The sequence below is a fragment of the Protopterus annectens genome, chromosome 11.part0 (assembly GCF_019279795.1).
Source record: "Protopterus annectens isolate FY-2018-M chromosome 11.part0, PAN1.0, whole genome shotgun sequence".
Lineage (NCBI taxonomy): Eukaryota > Metazoa > Chordata > Ceratodontiformes > Protopteridae > Protopterus > Protopterus annectens.
Window position 1 is genome coordinate 1,545,296,756 of NC_056745.1, and position 27,348 is coordinate 1,545,324,103.

Below are 27,348 nucleotides of genomic sequence, written 5' to 3' on the forward strand. Positions count from 1 at the left end.
ACTTGCCCATGCCACCAATTGGGTTGCACATCAGCTGCATGTTACATGAAGGTCAGGAATCCCAGACATGCAGAGCTCATGGCAACATGGCTGCACAACATGACAGTGTGGTATCTGTTGCATGCTATTTTGAAAGCCTTGTTATGATAGTGCTAGAGTAGTGTCATAGTACGAACCAGGTGTTACTTACCCTAATTGTATAATAAGGTTGGCATAATGGTTAAGGTTTTTACCTTACAGACACAAGGTACAGGAATTGATTCTTACATTGGGTAATTGGCTAGGGTTAAAATGGTTCACAGAGGCAGTTAGTCTAATATAGCAATAACCCACGCCTGGGTGTGGGTAATGTGGGATTTACCCACGGTTGGCGTGGTTTGGTCCCGAGGGCGAAGCCAGAGGGACCAAACAAAGACAACCGTGGGTAAATCCCACATTACCCACACCCAGAAGTGGGTTATTGCTATTATACTATGACATTATTTAAGAAAAGAAATAATTACTTTTCTTAAATAATGGCATTGTATAATGCCTCTTTGCTGCCCTTCCGCAGCTGTCTGGTATCATGGCAGTTCTGATGTACTGCGCATGCCTACGCAGTACATCAGAGTTGTGGCCAAAAGCAACGGAGAAAGCAAGATCTCCGTTGCTTTTACTGTTTGCTATGTTAAATGGGTTTAACATAGTGAGACAGCTTTAAAATAAGCAACGGAGATGTCCGTTGCTTATTTTAAAGCTGTCTCACTATGTTAAACCCATTTAACATAGCGAATAAAAGCAATGGAGATCTTGCTTTCTCCGCTTTTAAACCTGTCTCGCTATGTTAAATGAATTTAACATAGCGAGACAGCTTTAAAATATGCAACGGAGATCTCCGTTGCTTATTTTAAAGCTGTCTCGCTATGTTAAACCCATTTAACATAGCGAGACAGGTTTAAAAAAAAAGCAACGGAGAAAGCAAGATCTCCATTGCTTTTTACACACTGTGTCGCTATGTTAAAGGAGTTTAACATAGCGAGACATCTTTAAAAAAAGCAACGGAGATCTCCGTTGCTTTTTTTAAACCTGTGTCGCTAAGTTAAACTCTTTTAACATAGCGAAACAGTGTTTTAAAAGAGACTTATACTAATGGAAAAAGTCCGGGCGACCGGGCCTTTTTCCATTAGTATAAGTCGATTTACAACGTGCACGCTGGCCAATCAGCGTGCACGTTTTGGAATATTAATGGGGGGTCATGGTATAATACTAATCTATAAACTGTACTAAGCAGATTACCTCTAGTAGGGAGAGGCTGACATCCTCTCAGTAGGCCCAGTCAGGGCCCTTGGACATTAATGTCTGTGCTGCAGCATGCATGCACATCTGCTTTTGGTCAGTTAGCTGTGAGCCCAGCAGTTATGCCCAAATAAACACATTGCACTTCTCCTCGTACCCACCCTGTGGCCCAAAATGCTAGAGTCACCGCATCCAACTCCTTGGTACAGTGCCATGGGCCAAGTGTTTCTGGAAGTGGCAGGGGCAGTCAGGACAGTGGTATGCTCCATCAGCTTGTGCGCCCTATACTGCATTAGAGTAACTCTGATGGTTGACCCACATTGTGTTCTTTGGTGTCATTCTGACCCTGTGGCAGTGGTGACCACTGTGCTGATCTCTTACTAATCAAATCTGTAGGTGTTTTTTCAGATGTCTGATGTCACAGTTTTATTTCTGATCAGTTTTCTGTCCTAGGTGACTAACTTCAAGTTGTGATAGATAGTACACATTTGTCATTAGTATATGTTAGTACAGATACTGACAACAGTAATGCTGTACGTGACAATCTCCAGGCTTCCATGTGTGCATATCATGCTAGTTGACATATAGCACATATTTTCATGATTAACATCTTGTTATTTTAGTCGTCCAGCATTGATTGCTACATTACACATTTCCTTATTGTCTGCCATTCTCACATGTACAGGTAAGCCTCGGTATGCATACCTGTGTTACTTATGTCATTTTAATATAGAAGTGCACATGCCTGATCCTCAACACTGAATGCAGTTCTGTGGGCAAGTTTCCATTTGACTGCTGGGCTCACAGCTGACTGACCTCATGTATTTCCCATGTGTGCCTTCCAATATCTACTTGATTCTACACACATATATACCTGTGTTGCTCAATCCCAAACACTGCGACATGTTCCATGGCTGATGTGTACTCAGTGTCATTGAAGCTCTTTATGATTGAATATATTTTTACCTCTAACTGAGTCCTGCTGCAACAGTAACCTGTGTATCAAAGTATTGCCTTATGTGTGACATTGCATGTGATGTGAGACTTGTTTGTGGTATATATATTTTTGGTCAGTTTTTGGGATGTTTGTCATTACTCAGGCTGCTAAATGTTATTTAGTATGTTGTAACACACAGTTACACATTACTATGCCATGTATAATGCATCACTGTTAGTGTGCAACTCCTGCATTTAGGTTATGTTTGTGCTGATACATCCACATGCACTGCATGGACCGAGATTTATTGTGGTACTGGCTATTTTACAGTTATCCTCTCATGCCAGTTATCTGTATGATGATATTCTACCTGTACAGTGGCACCTTCTGTTGTGCATACCTTCTTCATCCACACATGTCCCAGTGTGGTCCACTTTAGTTATGTACCTTGGAAAGAGACAGCCTGTGGTGATGCTTCCTCTGTAGACATCCAGATGTATTCCTTGCTAAGCTTTGTGCATATTGTCTTACAGGTAACTCATATGCTTCTGTTGTGATTGCATTCACTGTGGACAACTAATGGTTTCTATCCATTAGTCATGCTCTGTACTGCTGTTGTGAGGCAATACTGTGTGAAAATCATTGTTTAATGCATGTACTTCTTATATATGTGGCTTGCCTGGCTTGCCATGAATCAAAGGTGCATGTGTCAGATGCTGTCATGTTGCCTGAGTTAGGACATATGGCTGCATCATTGTCAAGAATGCACATCAGACATCTGGGGTTCTTGTGGTAGGTTGCCTACACCTGTGGCTGATAGGTCGCCATGTTCTGATGTTATCATGTTGTGCTGCGTGGCACACACAGTGACCATCTGTGATGCCTTTTCTGGTGTGCATTGGAGAGCACCTGTTGATGTGCCCAGACATCTGAATCTGGCTTTCATCACACCAAAGACATGCTTGATAGTGTTTTGTGTTGTGGTGAGTGTTCTGTTGCATGCATCCTTGACAGGAATTGATGGAGTTCTCTATATGGTGCCATAAGCCAGTGCTTCAGTGGATAATCTCAGTTACCAGTTTTCAGGGGATGAGAAGGAATATTTGGTCATCTTGCTTCCTCTTGCAATGTCTGGCTACTGCTTACTGTATAGAGGTGTCATGTACTTACCTAGTAAGACCCCCTCTGGAATTTACCATGTTGGAAAGCAGACCTCAGCACACTTTCCCTCCATACTGTTGTATCATGCACACTTCCAGGTTGTGTTTTTATGATATTAGCAATGAGGCCATCAGCAGAGTAACCTGACAGTTAAGTAGTGGCCACCTCTTTCTTTTGATGTATCATTCAGAATAAGGTACGTCTGAGGTTTTGCTTGGGATGTGGATGCACTGAGGACACATGGGAAGGTGGCAATGGCATAGAACTGTTGCATGATAGTTTTTCACTCCATGGCTACTGTTAGGAAGTGGATGTATTCATCCACCTTGGTACACTTTGCTGCCAAGAACTGTCTGAGAATGGACTTCCAAAATGGCTGTACATTGAGTAACTGCTTAATTCTAGCTCTCACAGTGTGAAAACAGAAACTTCACAGAGAAAGCCAGTGGACCTAGATTTCTGGGTAAATTTCAGTCACTGGCTAGTAAGTGCACTGCTTGGATGCCAAGAAAAAAGAAATACAGTGGGCCTGAAGAAAAATCAGCTACAAAAAGCAATGAAAAAATCCTGACTGTGAAAAGTACACTAGCTGGTTAGCAAAAAGCAGTGGAAGCTCCAGACCCGACTTCTAGTAACCCAGAGGAAAGTATAAGGTAACTGCACACAGATCTGACTAAAATAAATAAAACACTGATGGAGTATATTGATTCAAACAATAGAAGACTGGAAAAAATTGAAGAAGCTTTAAACAGATATTCAGATAAGGTAATAAAACTGCAAAACTTATAGGTCAAAATGAAGAAAAGGCTGTCTGAATATAAGACTGCAGAAGAAGAGATAGGTTCATAGGTTCATACTAGGCTATCTGCCCAAGGGCAGTTATAAGCCTAGCCCATAGTTATGTGGCTTTCGCCACCCCTTTAGTTTGAATAAAAACTATGCCTATCATTTTGCTGTGCCTCTGTCAAGCAGTGACACTGAAGTAATTCCTGGGGTATATCTGCGATCTCCCATCCATTGGTCAAGATTCCTCTTGAACAAGGCCAGAGAGGTGCTCTGCCTCACATGTACCGGGATTTTGTTCCACAGCATAGGGAGTCTCTGGGTGATGAATCTGTCCCTCCAGCACGTTCTATTTATAACCGTGTCAAGGTTTAAGTCTCCCGCCCTTGTGGTTCTGAGGGATCTAGATTTTTTGAGGTGAAGCATATTCATCAAATCTGGGTTTGACATGGCCTTATATGTCAGGCACAGGTCACCTCTGAGCAAGCGGTATGAGACTGAATAGAGCTGGAGTTCTTTCAGTCGGGCAGCATAAGACATATTTTGAGACCCTTTATCCGTTTGGTGAGGAACTTTTGGGGCCTTTCAAGCTGCAGCAGGTGTCTGGTCAGATACATTCGAGCGGGGCATTGTACTCAATCATAGGTCTAATGAGTGATGAGTACAGGGGGACGATGACCTCCCTTGATCTAGATGTGAATCCCTTCATGATCAGGTGGGCGATATAGAAGGTTTTCCTAACTACTTTAGCAACATGAGTGTCAAGCGAAGGCTACTGTCAACCTGGGTCCCCAGATCCCTGATGACTTTTTCTGTGCTCAGTGGATTGCCACCTATATGGTAGCTAGGGGTAACCTTGTTTTTCCCGAAGGGTATGACTATGCATTTTTTGGCGTTTAACTTCAAGCCATGGCTCTGGCACCAGTTATCCATTTCTGTGAGGCCCTTCTGGAGGATATCTGTGTCAGATGTGTTTTCGACTATGGCGCCCAGTTTGCAGTCATCTGCAAACTTTGTCAGCCATAACCCTCCTGTGTTTGCTTGTACTTCAGAAAAGTAGATGCCGAACAAGAGTGGACCCAGGACTGAGCCCTGTGGGACACCACTTGTGACAGGCTTTGAGTCTCACATGGCTGACATGGAGATGTTTCAAAAAATAGTAGAATTAGAGGACAGAGCACATAGGGAAAACATGAAATTTTCAGATGTACCTAAAAAGGCAGAAGGAACAGACTGTATTAATTTTATGCAAGCACAAATAAGCAACTGGACTGGAATTGTTAACTGAAAGGGCACATCATTTAAATGCTCCATACCTGGCTATGAGAAAACAAAGTAGACCTTTAATAGTAAAGATGCAGTCTTACCAGCAGAAAGAGTTGATTCTGATAAAACTGTGCAGGACAAAATAATAAAATTGGGAGACAACAGAGTGTTTGTGGAGAATGACTACTCCTTGTACACCAGGCAGAAAAGGAGTGAATTTATCCCATTATTAAGGGAATGTTGAGAAGCAGGCATGAGATGCAAACTGTGGTAACCAGCTATCTTCAAAATATTTTCCCTGGAGGAACAAAATCATTTTTTATTGAAGTACACATGCTAAGAAAGAAATACAAATGTTTGTCCAACAAAAAGTGATCTGCTTCAGGTTCTTCTCATAATAAAGACTGCAGAGAGACTGTGCCAATGAAACCTTTTCCATTGTTTCAATGGAAAATGCTTGAGAGAGGGAAATAAGCACAATAATTGACTAGCAGAATCAAGAGTATGTTGGGAATGAAGCAGAGACAAGGTTTGAGAGAAGGGGATAAACAGGAATAGAACAAGAAAATCTGGAAATATTGGACTTTCTTGTACTTAATCTTGTAGGGGACTCATATGCCCTACTTCATATCCTTAACTTTTGGAGAATATAGTCAGTAACTTGGAAATTAACAAATGTAGGATTACAAAGCAATAATTATATTTGTGAAACATGATAGAACAAAATAAATCTGGAAATATTGGACTTTGTTAAACTTGTAGGGGACCCTAAAGCATATGCCCTACTTCATGTCATTAATGTTCGGAAAAATACCCGGGGAGAGGAAAGAGAAAGTTAAATGTAAGTAAAACAATGTTTTTCTTAATAGTACTATTTAAATAGTGCATGGCTTTCTTTGCATGTTTTAAAGTATTTTTTCTGTTATTTTAAGTGTAATGTGGATACTAATGTAAATATGTGATCCATTTTTGTTTCTTTCTTCTTTCTTCTCTCTTTCTCCTTGTTCAGTTGTAAGAAATGGAGGAAATGCAATGTAAAAAAAAGATCTGGTTAAAACAGCATGACAAAAGAAACATTATTGTGTTTTTTTTTTCTGATTCTTGCACAGGGGGATGACTGGGTTAAGGACATTAGCTTAATATAGCAACACATTTTAGGAGAAGGCAAGTAAATGAAAATAATATTGAATATTATAAGGCTATTTTCTAATAAACAGTTTTGTGTGTGGTTGTCATGTCTCTAGCATATATTCTGATAAAGACAAATGGCTTGGAGAAAATGTTTTCTGAAAGTATTCAGGTGTTTTCTCAGCTGAGAGGGCTATGAAGATAAGACAAAACCAGATGGCACTTAACAGAACCACAGGCTATACCATGCATTGCAGCATGGATAACCTTTATTTTAGGTTAGACTCAGCTCAGGTCTCAGTACGTGGCTGTCAGCTTGGAACATTTGTTCCTATTAGGAGGATAAAACATCAATATTTAAAGATGTACAGAGTTTTGTGTGTCATTATTAAGTTAATAGATTTTAGGGGGTAGTGTTTGTGTGTGTGTGTGTGTGTGTGTGTGTGTGTGTGTGTGTGTGTGTGTGTGTGTGTGTGTGTGTGTGTGTGTGTGTGTGTGTATGTGTGTGTGTTTTTGTTTGTGGGTTTTCAATAAAACAAAAAGTTCTGTAAGATGTGACATATAACCTAATGGAGATGACAAGAAACAACTATATCATGCATGTAACACAAAAGCTGAAACTAGACATTTAACAAAAAGCTGTTATACATAAAAGGTGGGAATCTCTCAAGAATATAATGCTGTTATATTCCTATTATATATGTAAGTACAGGCATCTTTATTTCTTTCAGATTCTAACATTTCATGAAACAAGCAAGAAAAGGGAAAAAATAAAGGACAGCATTTTATTAGTGGAACATTAAATCATTTGCCAACAAGTTACAGCCCCGTAAGGGCGACTTATTAAACTACCATTATCTGTCTTATGTGTTAATCTTGTTATTACTATCCTACACCTGCTTGCATTGTATTGCAAAGACTATATTGGACAGAACATGACAGATTAATTATGAGGAAAAACCTAAGAGTAACCCACCATAAAGATGGTAATACATGCCCCATAACCAAAACTCTTTGTATCTTTCCCTTCACATCTCTGTTTCTCTCTCTCTCTCTCTGTTCCCCCTTCTCTCTTATCATTTTTTACACTTGTATATTTATTAAGCTGCTAGATGTAATGTTCACCTTATGGGATTTTAAATTTGTCATTACTGTGATGTAACATTGTACCTACATTATCCCTTGCTTCAATCTGTTGTCATTATCCCTTCAGTTTTGTGATTTGAACTTTATGAACAAAGAGTGTGTAAGTTGTCAGTGTCCCATAAAATGTCTGATTGTAATGTAGTACAGTATGACTTTCTATGTGGTGAGCTAAGATAATCCCGTGATGTGTACACTTTTTATTAGACTGTCAAGAATTCAAATCCTTAAGTACGTCATACAATTATGCAATATTTTTCCATATTAATAGTGTGTGTGTAACTGTGTAATACAAATGCTGTAAACCCACTATCCTTCTTATGTTCTCATCATGCTTCCACTCTTCTGCCCCTTTGATTCATATTGGAAACACATTTATTGTACAGAGCAGTACCTCTAAATTGTACATATTTTCAAAGGTTGTCCAAATTTCTGTATCTTAATTTGTGATGTGTTCTTCACAAAATATGTGAATTTCTGGCAAATCATTGAGAACTGAAATCATTAAGTAATGCCATGCATTTGATTTTTAGACTTTATAAAGGTTAGAAAATGCATTACCTTAACAAATTTGTAAGTTTATAAGGGTAGTTTTTAAAAATTGTCCATACATTTTGGCATTTTTCAGCCATTATGTTTTGCCTTTCTGTGTGCAGAGAAGAAACATAATGACAACTGAAAGAGTAACACATCACAAAGATGTGCAGAAATGTCCCATAAACCAGTCTCTTCATATGTCTTTGTCCCTGTTTATAAATCTCTCCCTCTTCCCACCCCTTCTGTTTCATCAGTCTTTCTCCTTAGCATTTGCACAATGCCTGGCATGGAGCAGCACCTATAACTTATATGACATGGCAGTACTCAGCTTATGGCAAAATCTTGTGAGTTGTTGCCTTTGAATGCTTTAGTGTTCTCCCCCTCACCTTGCTGAGCTTAGCCTCATCACACTATGTAAAGACAGACTGATTGCACTAAGAGGAGACAGTTATTACCACATGTTAAACAGGATGCAGAACTGAATATACACCATATGAGATGTTGCAGTTGTAAGTAGTGTTTATGAACCATGCTGCCTGGAAACTTCTTTGCTTCATAGTGTTCCATAACCCAGGTTTCCACCAGCATTAACATGTTTGGTCTCTTTTGTGTTTCATAATCATTCACAAAATGCTCAAATCTTCACAGAAATGACTGCAGGACACTAAGTACAGTCAAAGCTTTATGTGTTTACAAACATAGCCCAATAGGTACATAGGGACAATATTGCTTCTATATACACATAAGGTGATAGGATCAATGTGGTTTCATTTCCGTCCATGTTCTGAACTATATTAATTATGACATATACATATCTGTTATACATCTTACTCAACTACATCATACAACACAATTACATTTCTAGTCACCAGATGTGAGGGCTGTCACTGTGTAACTAGACACCTGTAAAATCCATACAATGAGTAATGTACTGCATATACCATGACAATGTGCAAATCATGACACATAAAACAGTAGGATAACACATAGCTGTTCTGGATTTCATCAGATTCAGACCTGCTTTTATGTCTCTACTCCTTACTTGCACAAAATTTGGCACAGAGCACCACAGACTACTGCTAATTATATTCTAAGTTCAAAACCCCTGATATAGTTACATGTGTGCTAATAAGTTTGACATCAGCTGTGCAAATCAGCTTGTCAGCGGTGCACTTCAGGGAGAGATTTTTGTGAAAAGAAAGTAATGTGAGTGGCAATATGTGTTAATGGTCTGTTGTACGTTAATGGTCTGTTGTACTCAAGATATGTGGATTTTACTATGCTGTTGACTGAACATGTCATTCTGCAAAGTTATGTCTCCGCTGCATCACTTAAAATGGAAAATGATGTACAATAGCATTGAACCTTTTCACACATACTTCATCTGTGCTATTCAACAGTGCACTGTTATATTTTTGACTTGTCTGTCCTATTTATACTACAAACTGTCCAATGATACAACAAATGATTAATGTTTGCATACAATGATCCCAAGCTGAACACTCAAGAATGCTTGGTTGTCAGCTCACTATTTCACACACGTGAGTCTCATCAAAACATCATAATGTGAAACAGGTACATGTCACTCACACCACAGCAATGTACATGAATGACAGGATAGATAACTCATCTGAGCAGTATCTAAATACTTGTGCTCAACACTGCTATTATTTCTGCTTGTTAAGGCACTTGCCTTTTCATCAGAACCTGTGATGCACGCTACCTCCTCTGCAACATACTGATGTGGTAATCCTTACAAATGTGCATTATCACACATTTAATGTCAAACTTTTCCTGTAGTGCTTGTGTTTAATATTGTGTTCTCTAGATTGTGTAAATAGATCAGTAGGTGTTCAAATACAGCACTAACTGAATATCTTGAATTTGTGTGTGTACATACATCCGTGTTGCTAGGTATAACTGCATTGACCTACATCTGATGTATACACTTCCACTCAAGAGAAACATTTAAACTGGGAGAGTGGTCCCCAGTCAGATCCTTCCACTTTTATCAGAAGCATCTTCTCTGCAACACACTGATGAAGTCATCCTTTCAAAAGTGCACTCCCACACTGTTGAATTCAGACTTCTCTTGTGGCACTTGTGGCACTGTGTCCTCTAGATTGTGTAACTAGATACCTATATGCTTTGAATCAAATAGTGATGAATGTTTGTGGGTGTGGGTGTGACTGTAGTGTCAGGTAAATATGGAGTATTGAAAATGCAGAGTGCAAATAGGAATACTACAAGAGACACATTTGGAAAGAAGTAAGCATATGAATTCGATGAAGAAAGTATTTCAGGATGTTTATTCAGCAGAGTATGAGGGACAGAGGAAAAGGGTTGGTAGGGTGGCCTAATGGTTAAAGTGTTTGCCTTACAAACACAAGGTGCAGGATTTGAGTCTCACAAGGGATAATTGGCTAGGCTTAAAATGGCTCACAAGGGCAGTTAGTTTAGTACTAATCTATGAACCTAAAAGTGAAGTAGTTATACTAATTGCTGGAGGACCCCCAATAGTGATGGAAGAAGGAAAATATACTAATGATAGACTTGTGGTAGTAAGGGGTTACTGGCAGTGGAGGAGGATTGCACTAAAAAGTATTTATATCATACTTAAAACTGCTTCTATAGAACTTAAGAAAATTTGGGGAGAAATAGTCAGCTTTCAGCAGGGAGTCTTAGTTATAGGTGGGGACTGCAACTTGATTTGTAGTCCAGTGAGGTTGCATCTGGGGACCTAGAAGGGAAAATATAACAAAAGAGGATAGATTTCTGAAGAAAATTATGAAAATATTTGGTATGGAAAACATGAATTCAGTATTGGGAACCTGAAGAGAATTTACATATTATTCTCCAAGGTACAGCAAGTGTGCTAGACTAGACGGAATTTGTATTTCACAGAAACGTGCATTTTGTAGAAAGCTTTGAAAGACATCCAATAACTATTTCAGATCACACACCAATAAAAATTAAGATAAAAATGCAGAGTAAGGAAGTAAAAATAAGACACTGTTGCTTCTGCACCTACTTGTTAGAAAGAAAGGAATTTAAGGATTGGGTAGTGGAAATTATTCGAGAGTTATTAGGGAAGATAGAAATTTGTTTAGAAGTTATGGCTAGTGAGTGGTATAAAATGAAAGTGGAGTTTAAAAACAGGGTAGAAATAAAAGAAAAAGAGAAAGAGATATAGTTAAGAAGTAACAAGAATTGTTTAGAGGGGCTAACAAAGATTAAACTATTGCAGAATAAGGGGAATCTCACACTGCAGACTGCTAATAAGAAGGTAAGGGCGTATCTGAATAATATGCATTAGTTTAGAAAGATTACTATTAACCAATGGATTATTAGGAAGAAAATTATGGATGTGTGAATGTCCTTAATAGCAATCCTACTGCTCAGTCAGCTTGTATGCTTTATACTACAAGGAATTAGTGCAGAAAAGAAAACATTTGGAATACTTTGCTCATCCCTGAAGGTAAAGATGAAGTAAAGTGATCATTCCATAGTAGACAACTGTTTACTACAGCGGGATAGAGAGCTCTTTACTACAGTGTGATTGAAAGCTATTTACTACAATGTGATAGCTGTTTACTACAGTATGATATACAGCTGTTTACTGCAGTGTGATAGACCACTATTTACTACAATGTGATATACAGCTGTTTACTACAGTGTGATATGCAGCTGTTTACTACAGTGTGATATATAGCTGTTTGCTACAGTATGATAGACAGCTGTTTACTACAGTGTTTTAAACCACTATTTACTGCAGTGTAATAGACCACTGTTTACTACAGTGTGATATACAGCTGTTTATTACAGTGTGATATACAGCTGTTTGCTACAGTATGATAGCTGTTTACTGCAGTGTGATAGACCACTGTTTACTGCAGTGTGATAGACCACTGTTTACTACAGTGTGATATACAGCTGTTTGCTACAGTATGATAGACAGCTGTTTACTACGGTGTGATAGATCACTGTTTACTACAGTGTGATAGAGAGTTTACTACAGTGTGACACCTGTGTTATTATACTGTAACCAAGTACAATAACCTTTACTAGGAATTTATTTTGTAATGCATGGAGTGCCACAATTAAGTTCTGAAATCAAGAAAAAGATAAACTTGTTAAACTAGGTAGCGGCAAGGGAGTTTCTCAGGATTCTTGGGTGCATGGCATCGACTGATACTCATGCTTCTCTTTAAGAGACTACAAATGAGGTAACAATGGTACCTCATATCAGTCTGGACCCAGCACCCATTTCAGATTCCTCTTTTAGGATTTGTAAAGAGGGAGAGTCATTGAACAGTAGACCAGACTGTGTGCAATCCAGATTATCAAGTTTCCTTTCCTACTCCCTTCCAATCAGTAAACACAGATGCTTCAGACCTGAAATGGGGCATTGTATCATAAGAGGTAAAAGTGCAAGCTCTGTGTTATCATATAGACAGAAGGACATACATTTTAAGGAGATAAATGACTGTTATCAATCTCTGGTCCCCAGGTCCATTTCTAATGTACGTAGACAATACTACAGTAACGTAGTACATAAACAAGGAGGCTAGTAGATCATACCCCCTTTCTAGACTGGTTATGATGGTCTTTCAGGTACCAGTTCAAATCACTGTCACTCTTCAGGGTGCATGCATTCCATCTGACCAATACCTTATTGTAGGCAAGCTCAGTAGGACCAGGATACACTCCCCTCCACTCACTTGAAAATTTCATCTTGGGGTCTTCCAAGATCTGATCCACCTGTAGGGAATACCTCAAATAGATCTGTTTACCTCCCTTTAGAACAGACAACTAGAGAAATTCTGTTCTAGGACTCCGAATCCTTGCAAAAAGGCCTGCAAGACAGATGCTTCTCCATTCCCATGGACAGGAATGTTCCTGTATACATTTCCACTGATTACCAGGGTTCTTCTAAAAATCTAGAAGGACTCCCCAAAAGTTGTGGTGGTGGCTCCTTTCAGGCCATGGTAACATTGATTCTCCTTTTTCTTCAGTCTGGGCGAGGGCAGTTATCAGAAGCTTCCTCATAGAATGGATTTACTCAAAGAAAATAGGGGGAGCATGACACACCCCAGTCTTGAAACTGTTCAACTAACTGCTTGGATGAAACAATTTTAATGCCTCTTTTGGCACCTTTTTTCCTGAGGATGTGCAATAAGCACTAAAGGAGGCCAGAAAACCTGCTACTAGAAAATCGTATATGGGTTAAGTGGAAAAGTGGGATTTTCTAGTTGGTGCCATTCAAGGAACAAGAATCCAAGGCATACCTAGATGACCCTGGTTCTTGATTATTTGTATGAGTTGTTGTCCAGTGGTTTATCATAACTCATCTGTCAAGGTACATTTGTCAGCCGTTTCTGCTTGTCTGTCCTTAGATACTCCCTTTTCTAACAATGTACAAGTAAAAGAGTTTTTGAAGGGGATCTAACATATCCATCCACCTAGGGTTGCTCCTCCTTGGGATGTCACTTTGGTGCTTGCAAAGTTTACTCATTCTCCATTTGAGCCAGCTCATGAGGTTGAACTGAAGTTATTAACATGGAAGATGGGTTACTTATTGCTCCATCTGCAAGGTGATTATCTGATTTAAAAGCACATATGGCAAGTCAGCCCTATCTAATTTTTCACAAAAACAGGGTTTCTTTGAGATCAAATCCTACTTTTATGTTTAAAGTCATTTCATCGTTTACTTTAAGCCAGACTAGTCATCTCCCAGTCTTCCTCCCTGTACCAAAGAGTGAGAGATGAAGGATTCTTCACTCTCTCTATGTACACATGCAACTCATATACTGCCTAGAGAAAACTTGACCTTTTTAGGAAAGTTGACAAGCTGTTTTCTCCTTTAAAGGGAAGAGAAAGGGATAGCCCCTGTCTAAGTCGAGTATTTCTAGTCAGTTGTCTCATGCTATTTCTTTTTGTGTTCACCACAAAGAGCCACTTCCAGGCAGGGTTACATCTCATGGAACCAGAACAATGCCTTCTGCTGTGGCTTTCTGTAAAAGGGTGAACTCTAAAAGTATTCTAGAGGCAGCACCTTGGTCCTCTTTGCATACCTTTATGAGGATCTACTTTACATTATCGAACTTTTAAAATGTCAAACCTCATATGGTCAGGACCACATAACTGACATCTTAAAAACTTGAAATGTTTGTTACAGTGAGTATTAGGGAATTTGCCCTTTTCCCCACTGTAGTGCAATCTTGGAGTTGGTATATAATTAGCAGTGTTGTGGGGGGGATTGCTCCCTATTACGCTGTCACAGATGCAGGTTGTCGAATGCGTCTTTGTCGAACTGAAAAGTGCGAAAAGGCAAAATAGTGAAGCGGCTTTTCATAGAATTCTTTCCCTGGGAAAGAATTTGTTTGGGCTGCTTTCGCTACTTTGCCTTTTTGGCACTGTAGTGCGATTTCGGAGTTGATATATTTAAGTAGGGGGTGTGGGGGGCACCCCCACATCGGGGTCTGTGGGGGATTATGTAATGTTTTACAGTTTTTTGGGGGGGTTTTTTTCGAAACAGCGATTTTTTTCCCATGGAAAAAATCACTGTTCTGAGGTTTCAATGTTGTAAGCTTTCACTTACATGGGGTCGATTATGTGTCATTCGCTCTTCTGAGCATGTGATAACATAATATAGACCCTGGGGGGACAAGGGGCAACACTGTATTTGGTGAACATTTACATTTTGATTTTTTAAAACGTTGTCCATATGAGGTTGGACGTTTAAAAATTCAATTATATAAACTAGAACTGAACTTAGTACAATTACAGTAGATGTTCTAACAGATCATTGTTGGCACAAGGTGTCTTTCCAGCAAGCCCTGTTTTCCTCATACTTCTATACTTTGTTGCCAGGTGTGTATATTGTAAACTTTTTTGTCTATATTACTTTATTATTCTCTGTGATTCCTACCACATATACTGAGGACTGTTGCCTCCTTCTAGGCAAAAAATGCTTTGAAGCTTTTATCACTCCACCTGCCTTTTAAATGGGTTGCCCCCTACTGGCAGATGGAGAGCATGGAAGGCACCCAAAGATTTGAGAAGCAGCAGAATGGGGGGGGGGAGTGAAACCCATATACATCTACTGTATGGTAACTTAACTTAAATAACTGTGTTGTATATATCTTCAACTGAGAAGATTATAGAGCACTAGATAATTATGGATTTTGTTATCTAGAAAAATATGTTGGAAAGGGGTCTCTTTAAGTGAATTTAACTCATTTCTTAAAGATAATTATAAAAACTTGGAAATACTCAGATAAATTAAGCATAAGTCAGAGCAGATATTCCAGACTCTGTACAAATATCTTAATTTGGAATAATTAATTTATGTCAGCCTTGTGAAATAAATACTTGAGAATTATATTTTAAACATAAATTTGAAATTCAAGCTAGCAACATTATAGAAATTCTGTTTAACCACACATGGTCATGAACATGGTCTTCACCTTGCTAACTCAGTTTTCCTTTCTTAGTTCACATCTCTGATCCCTTTATAACCTCTATCCCTTTCTACACAAGAAAACTTTCCACCACTCTTCTTCAATTTCCTTCCTAACTTAATCACCACTTTATATTTAAATATGTCCTTACTGAAATCACTGTTGCAATATTCATGACATAGAAGTTGCCACTGATAATGTCCGGGTGGAGTACCAAAGTTTTATATTCCCTAGTTTGTACATCTGCTGCATGAATTCAGCTTTTATGCATTGGGGTATATAGAGAAACATGGACCCTCACCTTATCTTGCCACCAGCCAGAATGCAAGTCGTGCAGCCTTCACACTGTTCATTGTTTAGTCGTTGGTACCTTTGCTTCAATTATTTATACAGATAAGTGCCTCATTTGAGAACATTCCTTTTTATCTTATGATATTTTGTTGAAACTTGTAGATGTCAGCTAGAAAGGTTAAATGCAAGTGTGGTAGGCAGATTCCACGCAAGAACTTGCATACCAAGTACCTTTTTTACCTAGCCCCAGAACACGATCACAAATCTTGCTCAGTCTGTCAGTTGTTCTTTCCCAAAACCCTTTGGTTGAGGTTTCTACTGTTAATTCCTTTCTAGAGCCACAGCATCTTAAACATTTGGCCCATTCCATGATGGCTGACTCTGCATCCTCAGACATCCCTCTTCCACTGAAGAAAAAACTAAAGGGTCCTCAGATAGATCCATAGTTCAACATTTCTGACTCCAGCGTATCCGTTGACATTGCAGAACCCATAGTAAATCAGGTTAATTCTCAGTTCCCTGCTAACAAGACCCCGTCGGAGGCTGGTATGGCTCCTCAGACCTTGCACACTGCTGATACATTCAAGGAACCATGTATCATCATTTCTGAGAGACTGCATGGTATCCTTCACATTTTAGTTAGGGAAGAGATCCCTGGCTCTCTAATAGAAGTCAGACAGGTTTCCAAATTACTGCATCTCATCCAGGCAGATAGCATACCTAAGAAGAAAAAGGAGGTTATGCATGTGGCCTCTCTCTCAGCAGCTAGGAAAAAGGAGTGGATAGACTTCTCACAGGAGTTGTTCAAAGCGATTATGTCTTTGAAACCCCCTTACTTTGGGTCTCCCAAACCACAGGCTGCTACTCAAAAACCTACATTGGTTTCCTCCCCTTCTAATGAGGATCAGGACTACAACTCTGACCATTCTCTGGAGTATTTGTTCTTTAACAGAGCAGTAGCTCTGTTTGACATATTAACTAATTATTCTGTACTTTTATACAGCCTCTTCTCTAACAGTCACCACTTTGACTGTATTTTTAACTTTGTATACTGTATGATAAACCTGCATACTGTTTCCTGCGCATATCCTAAGTGTAATGTTAACTATAACTCTGTAAATAGTCTCAGTGCTGTACTGCTTCAACTTAAAAATGCTAATGTTATTGATTTTTTTTTTTTTTTGTAAATTTGTGGAACATAAAAAATGGAACTTACAAATGCTAATATTTTGATTTCTATGTAAATTTGTGGAGCTTTTCTCCCCAGGTCTCCGCTGAAAAAGGGCTATCTGCTTAGACGGACTAAGTCGGTAAACACATGTAAAATAAATACTTAAATAAATAAATAATAAATAATATTTCTCTTAGATACATTCTCCAGGACAAATCTGTTCCAATAAAGAGTTCTACCTCTCACCAGATTCCTCTAATGAGGAAGCTTCCTTTGCAGAGACTATACAGAACATGATGAAACATTTTGAAGGGCAATCCAAGCAGATCTCTAATGTTCAGAAGAGGTATTACACCCTCTTGTAGATGGGTATCCCTGCCCCTTCTCCATTCCTTCCTGTCCTTGAGACTTTCCAGTATGCCTTTCAGTCTACCTCTTCTGCACCCAGTTCTCAACCTCCAGCTTCTAAGAGACCAGACAGATTTTAGAAGTTGCCTAATGACATAAAATATTTATATAAGAATCCAGTGACAGAACCCTCTGCAGTATCTCTGTCTTCAGATAAGCCCTCTAAGATTCTGCCCATTGCAAATGCCCTACCTATTGATAATGATAGTAGGGCTATGGATAGATGAAGAAAGGAAGTTTAAACCTCTGCTACCCTTGCCTTAAGGGCAATTAAGTACCAGACTCAAATAACAAATTATTTGCTCTCTGTCCTGCATTCCTTAAACAAAGTTATAATGGACCCTCCTACAGCAGAGTCTAAGCATCAAATGCAGAGCTTACTATACCCAGCCACTCAAGTAGCCAGACATAGCATTAAGTGACGTTACAGTGCCATGGATGTTTCTTTTAGAGCAGCTGCCACTGATTCTGTTATTCGTGTGTATGCATGGCTTCATAGTCAGCCTAGGCCTGTGGATTTCAAATCTAAAATTCTAGACTGTCCCTTGGGCAAAGACTTTGTGTTTGGCCCTCAGCATCCAGCCTGTTCAAAACTCTCCAAGACCATGAAAAACTGCAGGCAGATTCTACTCTTCTCAGTTCCTAAATACCATAGGAACTACCCATCTAAATTTACCTCTATCATTAGAAGGCTCCTAGGACAGCTCAGAAGCAAAGGAAAACACATAGGAACTCTGTAAAACCCCATTGGGAACCTCCAGCAGGGAGGCCTTCCTTTGGAAACAACAAACTGTGACTGTCGCTACAGCACCCCTCCCCCTGCCCTCAGTCCCATTACCCCCCTTTCTCAAAGACTGTCACTCTCCTTGGCCAAGTGGGAAGCTACTACCACAGGCAAGTGGTTCTTGTCAATCATGACAGATGCCTATGCCATGTCTTGGGACAATATTTCCCTTATGAAAGGCATGCCACAATCTCCTTAAACCAGATATTCCTTATGGACCCTATTATTCAAGACATCTTGAATCAGGGCACCATCGAGCAAGCCCCAAAGGACTTCATGGGCAAAGGATTTTACTCCACAATTTTTCTACGCCCATGGAAAGAAGGGCAGTGGAGACCCATCCTAGACCTGTCTCTCCTAAACATTTAATTAATTTCTGTCAAAATGCTCTCCCTTCGCACTATTCTGCCTTTCATCCTACCCCAGGCTTTTTTAGTGTCACTAGATCTAAAGAATACCTCCTTATACCTACCCATTCATCCTTCTTGCAGGAGATTCCACAGTTTTTCTCTGGCTCCTTGCATTTTTAGTGTTCTTCTCTGCCTTTTGTTCTTTCCACACCTCCAAGAGTGTTCACAAAGTGTGTAGCTCCAGTAGTAGCCTCCTACCACACTCAAGGAATCCAAATTTCCCCCTAACTGGATGATCTACTGATCCAAGCTCTCTCTCCAGAAGTTATTCTTCAGCATCTACACTTCACTCTCCATCTTTTGACAGGTCTAGATTTTAATATAAACTACAAAATATCCTTCATGATCCCTACTCAGGACCTATTTTATTTCTGGGCTGCAGACTGGACAGAAACAAAATGCATGCCTTCCTTACCCAGGAGAAAGTTCACGGTCTGTACAGTTATTCCCAAAATGTCTCCTCCTCAACCCAGTGCTCAGCAAGGGAGATGTTAAGGACTTTGTGATTCATGACAGCCACCATCCCTGTGTTCACCCTGACCAGACTTCACATGAGGAAAATCCAGTGGTACCTGAAATCTGTGTGGTCTCAGCACTGCAACCACTTGGACACCTTGATTCCCATCCTCCCTTGTCTCATAAAGGATCTACTTTGGTGGAAGGGACAGGTCATCCTCAACCCAGGACTGACATTCACACCACCTTCTGCTCTTCAACAGGTTCACATAGCTACCTAAGTTCTTGAAGGAACGTATCCATCTGAAGGAAATGAAGGCTCTTCTGCAAGCTATTCAGATTTTTGCCAACGTTTGGAAACCCGAGCCCTCCTAGTGTACACAGAACACCAGAGTCATGTGGGACATAAACAAACAAGGCGGCACCAGGTCTTACCAGCTTTGCAGGTTAGCACAGGGGGTATGGAATTTGGCAACCCAAATGAACATTAAACTCACAGCCACATGAATCCCTTCTCAGGGCTATGTGCTAGCAGACTCCCTAAACCGCTCCCTGGAGGACCCCACCAATGGACTTGGAACAGATAGGTTTTCCAGATGATCACCATTCAGTGGGACATTCCTCAGATAAACCTCTTTGCTTATACAACCAATCATCAGCTCCCCCAGTTCTGCAACAGAAACCCTTGTCCCACAACCCAGAGGACAGATGCCTTTTCCTTCCAGTGGACAGGGATGTTCCTCTATGCTTTTCCTTCTCTGCCTCTTCCAAAAATTCTTTTCAAGGCATAAAGGGAATCACCTAAACTCCTTTTACTGGCACCATTTTGGCAGAACCAGCATTGGTTTCCCTTCCTTTTTCACCTGACAAAGGGAAATTTCAAGATAATTCCTCCTCAACCAGACCTGATAACTCAGCAAAAAGGACTGCTGCTCCACCCAAATCTTCCAAGATGACAGGATTTTAATTCCTCAAAGATTGTGCTTCTCTAAAGGTTCTCTGAGGTTGTTTATGTCCTAAAGGAGGCCAGGAGACCCCACTACTAGAATATCTTGCAATGCTAAAGAGAAACGATTTTCCTGTTGGTGCCACAGTCATAGTCAGGACCCACTCTTATCACACGTTCCTGCTGTACTGTAATATCTCTGCAAACTACTTCAATCAGGTTTGGCCTACTTTTCTGTAATTGCTCTCCTGTCAGCTATTAATGCCTGCCTCCCTCTTAGCCCTCCACTTATGGCTGGGGCAGAGGTCAAGCTATTCCTCAGTGGAGTCCTGCATCTTAACTCAAAAAAGAAGCCTGTCTCTCCTCCTTGGAATTTTAATTTTGTGCTAGAAAAGCTTACATTGCCTCCCTATGAATCAGCATTTTCAGCTTCTCTACAATTCTGTACTTGGAAAACCATTCTCCTCTTGGCCCTCACTCACCTCTGCTAACAGAGTTTCTGAGTTACAAGCTCTGATGGCCAGTACTTCCTTTTTTTGTATGTGTCTTCAGGAAAAAGAAAGTCACACCACCGAAGGTAGTCCAAATCCAAAACAAGTTGAAAAACAAACAGTTGAACGTACCGCCATGAACAGAAGCACAGATTTCACATAAAAACTTTAATGCAATAACGCCAATAAAATAGAAAAGCAGGACAAGCGCTTTCGGTCCTAGCCTTCTTCAGATCCTGTTTACTGGGCCTAAAACTGAATGTTTAAAAATTTGGCTAGACCAATCACAGTCTTTTGAAAACCATTGCATCACTTCCTCATGCATTAGTTGTCACTCAAAGGACCACTCCTTTAGTTTACATCTCTTCCTCATAGTAGCTATGAAGCATTCCCCATAGTAGCTGTCACTCAAATGAACACTCCCTTATTTTGGGCCAATGGTGTTCAAACTGTTGATATCTCCTCCCATTTAGACCACGTTCTTTCAGAATTGGTTTCAACGGTACCATTCCATTCAAGCCTGTCCCAAACTCTGCCCTTAGGTCTATTATCCATTTGAGTTCTTCTACCTCCATTGTATTCTGCAAGTCACCTCCTCTCGATGTTTCTTTTACAATAGAGATGACCATAAACTTGAATGAGTGGGTGTTATTAAGCTTCACGTGAATAGAGGGCATTTGTTTCTACTTTATTCCTTATATCAGATAAATGCCATAGTATATGCGCTTTTAACATTCTGTTTGTTCTACCTATATAATAGGCCGAGCAAAGAGAGCATGTAGTGATATAAATCACATTTTTGGTGGTACAAGTAGCCCAACTTTGTAAACTATAGCATTTTCCTGTTTTCTGATGTTTGAAAGCGTTACTTGTATTAATCAAATGACAAGCTTTACAGCAGCCACATTTCTAAGTACCTCTACGTGTATATGCAATATTATTTGCTCCTTTATTAATGCCGTCCTTGTGGCGTAACAGCCTCTTCAAGTTTTTCTTATTTCTGAAAGCAAAGCTGGGGTTATCACCAATGATTTCTTGTATTTTGGCATCAGATGTCAATACTGGCCAAAATGTTTTAATGACATCACATATCGTCTTGTTGTCAGTACTATAAGTTAGAGTCCATCTTAATTTATTTGTAGTAGGTACTGTTGAACTTGTTTGCTCATAATTTTGATGCTTGGAATAGTAGGGTCTCCCTTTAGTAGATTTCAACTCACGTGTTTTCATAGCATTCTTCCTAATGGCTTTTTCAGTATAACCTCTCTCCTTGAAGTTTTTAAATAGTCCCTTATGTTCCTCTAGGAAGGTTTCCTCTTTTGCACATAACTTCAAGATACGTATCGTTTGATTATCTGGAACATAGTGCCTGTTAAGCCATTACTTCCTTTTCTATATGTGTCTTCAGGAAAAAGAAAGTCACACCACTAAAGGTAGTCCAAATCCCAAACAAGTTTAAAAACAGACAGTTGAACGTTAACTTGCCTATTTTATTGGGGTTTTCGCATTAAAGTTTTTATGTGAAATCTGTGCTCTGTTTATGGTGGTATGTTCAACTGTCTGTTTTTAAAGTCCTTGTGTGTGTGTGTGTGTGTGTGTGTGTGTGTGTGTGTGTGTGTGTGCGTGTGTAAACACAAACACACAAAAAACACCACTACACATTCTACACTCCCCTTGCACATACACACATCCCATATGTACAAATACCACCACTCGCAACACTTACACACTCAAAATCTTACCTACCTACCCTAACCCACACCTCTAAACTCCAAACACACTAAAATCCCTGCCCAAAACCCATAGTAAAACATCACTTACCTGAATCTCTAGCTACATCCACACCGCGGATTCGACATTTCCACATTCAACATTTCCGCACTCAGTATTCTGAAGTTCAATATTTCAGTTGTTCATCAAGAATCTGAAGTGAAACTATATATATATATATATATATATATATATATATATATATATATATATATATATACAATTTATTTATCAGGAAAGTCTGACTGGGTCACGAGAGCCCAATTTCAGTGGAGGCCCATGAAGAAAAGCTCCATTTAACAGAGAAAATAAACTTTTCAAACATATTACATAAGAAACAGTTGAAAATTGTACATTTCAAAAATTATCAACAATATTGTAAGGCACAGAGATATACTAAAATATGTTGCAGAGAGAAAAATGAGAAAAAAGCAAAGTAAAACACTATATACGATTCCGGAGAATGTTCTTTTGGAAATTAACAGTAGTAAAAGTAAAAGTCATGCATTCAGTTCAGTTGTAAATATAAAGGGGAGAGAGAGATTAGGAGAGATTAGTATAAATGGGGAGGAGGTGATAAGAAACATTTATATAGTGGTAGAGGGGGTAGGAGAGCCATGTGATGATAAGGAAGTGGAGATGGGAAGAGAACCTGTACAGATAGGGGTGGAGAAAAGTAGACAAGATTTATGTTCAACTGGACATATTATTTTTCACAATGAGAGGTTAGCTCTCAAGGCTAATCCAGCCGTCATGCTTAAGGTAGTGAACGAGCTGTCCCTCAGTCGGGCTATTCATCTTCCCACTTTCTTTCCCAGTCCACAAAATCTGGGGAAAAGGAACTTACATTCTCTGGACATTCACAGACAACTCAGATTTTGTCTGAACAAAACTAAATCTTTCAGAAAGACTAAGCAGCTGATTGTATAATTTGTGATTCCTAAGCTGGATCAGCCAGTCTCCAAAGAAACTATTGCAGCTTGGATTTCTAAGGCTATGTCTTTCTGCTACTCACAATATGGTAAGATCTTGCTTTTCCTATCTAAATCACATTCCACTTGAGCAGTGGTTTCCTCAGGGGAATTTCACAAAGGAATACACTCCAGGTCTATCTTAGAAGCTGCCAGTTGGTCCTCTGTACACACCTTTACCAAACAGTAAAAATGTATTCTTTCTCCAGGTCCAGGATGTCCTTTCCTTGGTCAGTTCTTTCTGGGCTGCTGAACAAATCTTCTACTCAGTAGCCAACCACCCTTCCTTTCCCCTTCAGCTCTGGGAATCACCATTATGCCAGGAATACTTCAACAGTGATTTAAGTCAGGACATAGTACAGCTGTGTAAGAACTTAGCATAACAGCAGATGTCCTACTGACCACTGTTACAGTATTCCATCCCACCCTACATTCCCTCTTCTCTATCTCATTTCAACCTTCATACTCTTCTCCCCCTTTGCTTTAACCTCTGCTCTGTTACATGGGAATGAGAGAGCTTTCGTACCTATTCAAGCAACAAAACTCCTAGCTGACCAGTTACCTCTCTCAGTAGTCTTACGGCCGTGATAGTCTGAGGATTCTGACTTGCACATCCATCTATATATCCCAAGGCATATGAACTAGGTTCATCCATCAGATGTATGACCAAGGGAAGGTAAAGATTTGGTATCCCGGCCGGATGTCAACGGTGACAACCCATATGTCAAGAATACCGTAACAGTGATCACTAGGACAGGCAGTTATGGTAAGTTCTTATACAACTGTACTGACCTTCCCACAATGTCTCTCAACTGTACAGAGTTTTGCAGATTGTCAATATTTTCGACTCATATTTTTGGTCTATTTTTCTTAAAATTTTGGTTGTCTGGCAAAGTATCGACAAGTCATTGAAAATTAAAGTAAGAAGATAACGTCAGACATTTGAATTTCATACTTCATACTCCAGAAAATTCATGTTAACGCAAAACCTGCTATGCTGTCAACTTTGTAAGTTTGTAAGAGCAATATTTAAAAACTGTCCCTGTTTTGGGGCCTTTGTTCCCCCATAATTTATGGCTTTGTCCAGATTTCTTGCTCTAAGAGTTGAGAGGTATGCTTCCCACTTTATTCATCTCCTTCAAATAATCTGCGCCCCCTGGTTCTGAATCAGTACGTACTCTAGTATTCTTACCCCAACTATCCTTGCCTCTTCAACTGTACAGTGCCTTCCTCCCTCTTCTAGCTTTAACTACTATCTACCTTCCAACTAATGTTTCACACTCCTTTACTCAATTTAATTTATTCCTAACATCTATACAGTAACCCTCCTTACTAATGTCTGATAAATCATATCTAATATCTTCTTGTCACATACATTGCGCATCAACGGCATGTTAAATGTTTTATACTTGGAATTTAGTATCACAAATAATCTAACCATAGGAGAAATACTAGTTTTATTTTTATATAGTGTAACTACACAATAATTAATGGTTTGTATGTAGATGTCTTAAGAACTATCTATGTCAATAAAAATTTTACTTTGTCATGAGTATCTTAAATCCATCTGCTCGAGATTTTTCTTCCTGGGCCTCCACTGAAAATGGGCTTTGCCCAGTCGGACTTTCCCAGTCAACAAAGACAAATAAATAAATAGAATAAGCTAGAGTAAATAAATGAATGAATTAAGGAATGAATAAATAATAACAAAGATAAATTCTGTCATTGTGGATGTTCTAGGGAAATTAAGGCATTTTCATTACATGTGCTCCTGGCGAGTAAAGTATACACAGTTATCAGGGCACATTTTTCATAAAAGTCATGAGTCTATGATATAGTTATCTCCCTACTAACCATAACAAATTGATTCAGTTGTTTTTCCCAACCAAAGATCATTTCACAGTACAGGAAATAACATGATTTTTAAGTAAAATTCAAGGAAAAAGCCAGAATTGAAGCAATAATAAATAAATGTTGCAGAGGGTTGTGATGTAAGTCACTGTAGTATGAGACATATTTTTGAGACTATATTGCCTGTCTGCCTGTACTTTCATACTTTTTTACCTGTATTTTATCACGTATCATGACAATTATGATTATGATGTATTATGTATCAGTGTCAATACTGGATTTAGATGACTGTCACTGTTAAAGTGACACCACCGGGGGTTGTAGAACTCTCTCTATTTGTGTGTGTGAATATGCAAACAGAAATTGTGTGCTGCTTTCATGGATTTTAAGGCAACATTTTATAATTTGAACATATATTACCCAAGTAATTTCCTGTCATGAAAAAGGAATGCAAGGCACTGTGAAAAGTAAAATTCCACTGACTATTTTTTTGTATGATGTTGCACATGTGTGTGTATGCAAGTGGTTTACTATCAATATGTCGAAGATCAGAATAAATTTCTGACCCACATATTGAAAGTAAGCCTCGAAATTCAAAATATAGAACAAATTTTCGACATTGTTTTTGAAAAGGTCATGTGATGTTAGGTATAGCAGTTCACTTTACGTGACCGCATATACCTAACATCACGTTTTTGCCTGGGGGGGCTGCGCCCTCCTGCATCCCCCCTGTGGGGGCTGTGCCCCCATAACCCTTGCAAACTATATATTCCAACTCCAAGATCACACTACAGTGAGGAAAGGATGAATTTCCCTAACCACACTGTACCATGATCTGTGTACAATTCTTTGAGTTTATATTAAAGAATGCACACTGCATTCGCTAATATAAACTTTCGAACATTGAGATGTTCACCCAGATGAAAATTCGAACATCTGTAGTTCGAAGATTTCATATGGGTACATCTCAACTCGAAATTTTAATAATAAACCAAATGTAAGTATATATGTATAGTAATGCACTGAACTGTCAGTACCGGAATATGAATGCAAGCAGTCTGTCAAGCCTAGCAATATTCTAGTAGAGGTGTATGTTGCTCACTCAACTTTGGTTTCTTGACAGTTAGAAGGTTTCAAGTTGTATTCTCATACTAAGAGCAAAATCAAACTATGGTTGCACAGCCTCTTATCATGGAGATAAGGCATTTATCAGTGATTCAAATGACCCAGGTTCAAAAGGTACTACAGGTGTTAGAAGGTTAGGTGATAGGGTGAGAAAATAAACAGCTTTGTCATCTTGTTTTCTGGGTGATGGTGTCTCAGGGAACAGTGGGAGACACCTTCAATTGGACAGGACCGGTGTTAGCATTTTGGGGGCCCCCAGCAAGTGTCAAATTGGGGGCCCCCTAGGCGTTTTCAGTCTAAGTATTACCCTGTCACTGCCACCCCTCGTAAGCAACCTTTTAGTTCATGCTGCAAACTTTTAACAGTAGTACACACAGAATGACCTTTAGCTACAATGCTCTTACATTACAACAGGCTTATGTACCACACCATGTTGGCCCATCTCACAAAGGGCCATTCACAGTTACGGCATTTAGCTGCAACAATGATACATTACAATAACTTTATGTACAGGGTTGGACTTAACTGAAATTGCACCCTAGGCATTTCCGTCTGTTTCAGCACCCCACACACACACATCCCGCAGTGCTCACTCTATTTCCCCCCCATCTTGGGCTCACCATAGCATGCACATTACTTTTTTCTTCATTTACTCACATTTTGCCTTATTCTTGAGCTTTTTCAAGAAGCCATGACTTTCTATGTGCTCTAATGTGCATTTTAAAGTTTTTTTTTTTTTAGTTTTTAGACAACCTTTTAATCTAGTGATGGCTTGAACAGAAATTACAATTAAGGAAAGAAATTCAGTATGGTTCAGCTTTAGTTTTCCTTGCATGCTTTCAACACATCTTTCATGTCCAAGACAGAGGAGTAATAACATTGTAAGAAATAACTCAATTAAGTAGGTACCGCCAGAAGCTATAGGGGTTACAGATTCTCTGGGATATGTTTTAGAGCATTTTCCAACCTTTTAATCCAACA

At 39.3% G+C, this 27,348-nt stretch overlaps 1 protein-coding gene across 5 annotated transcripts in view; it reads left to right on the forward strand.

Moving 5' to 3' along the window:
• IL15RA (interleukin 15 receptor subunit alpha) overlaps positions 1-27,348 on the forward strand; it is a 733,105-nt gene that overhangs the window by 624,072 nt on the left and 81,685 nt on the right. The gene's annotated exons all lie outside the window — the stretch shown is intronic.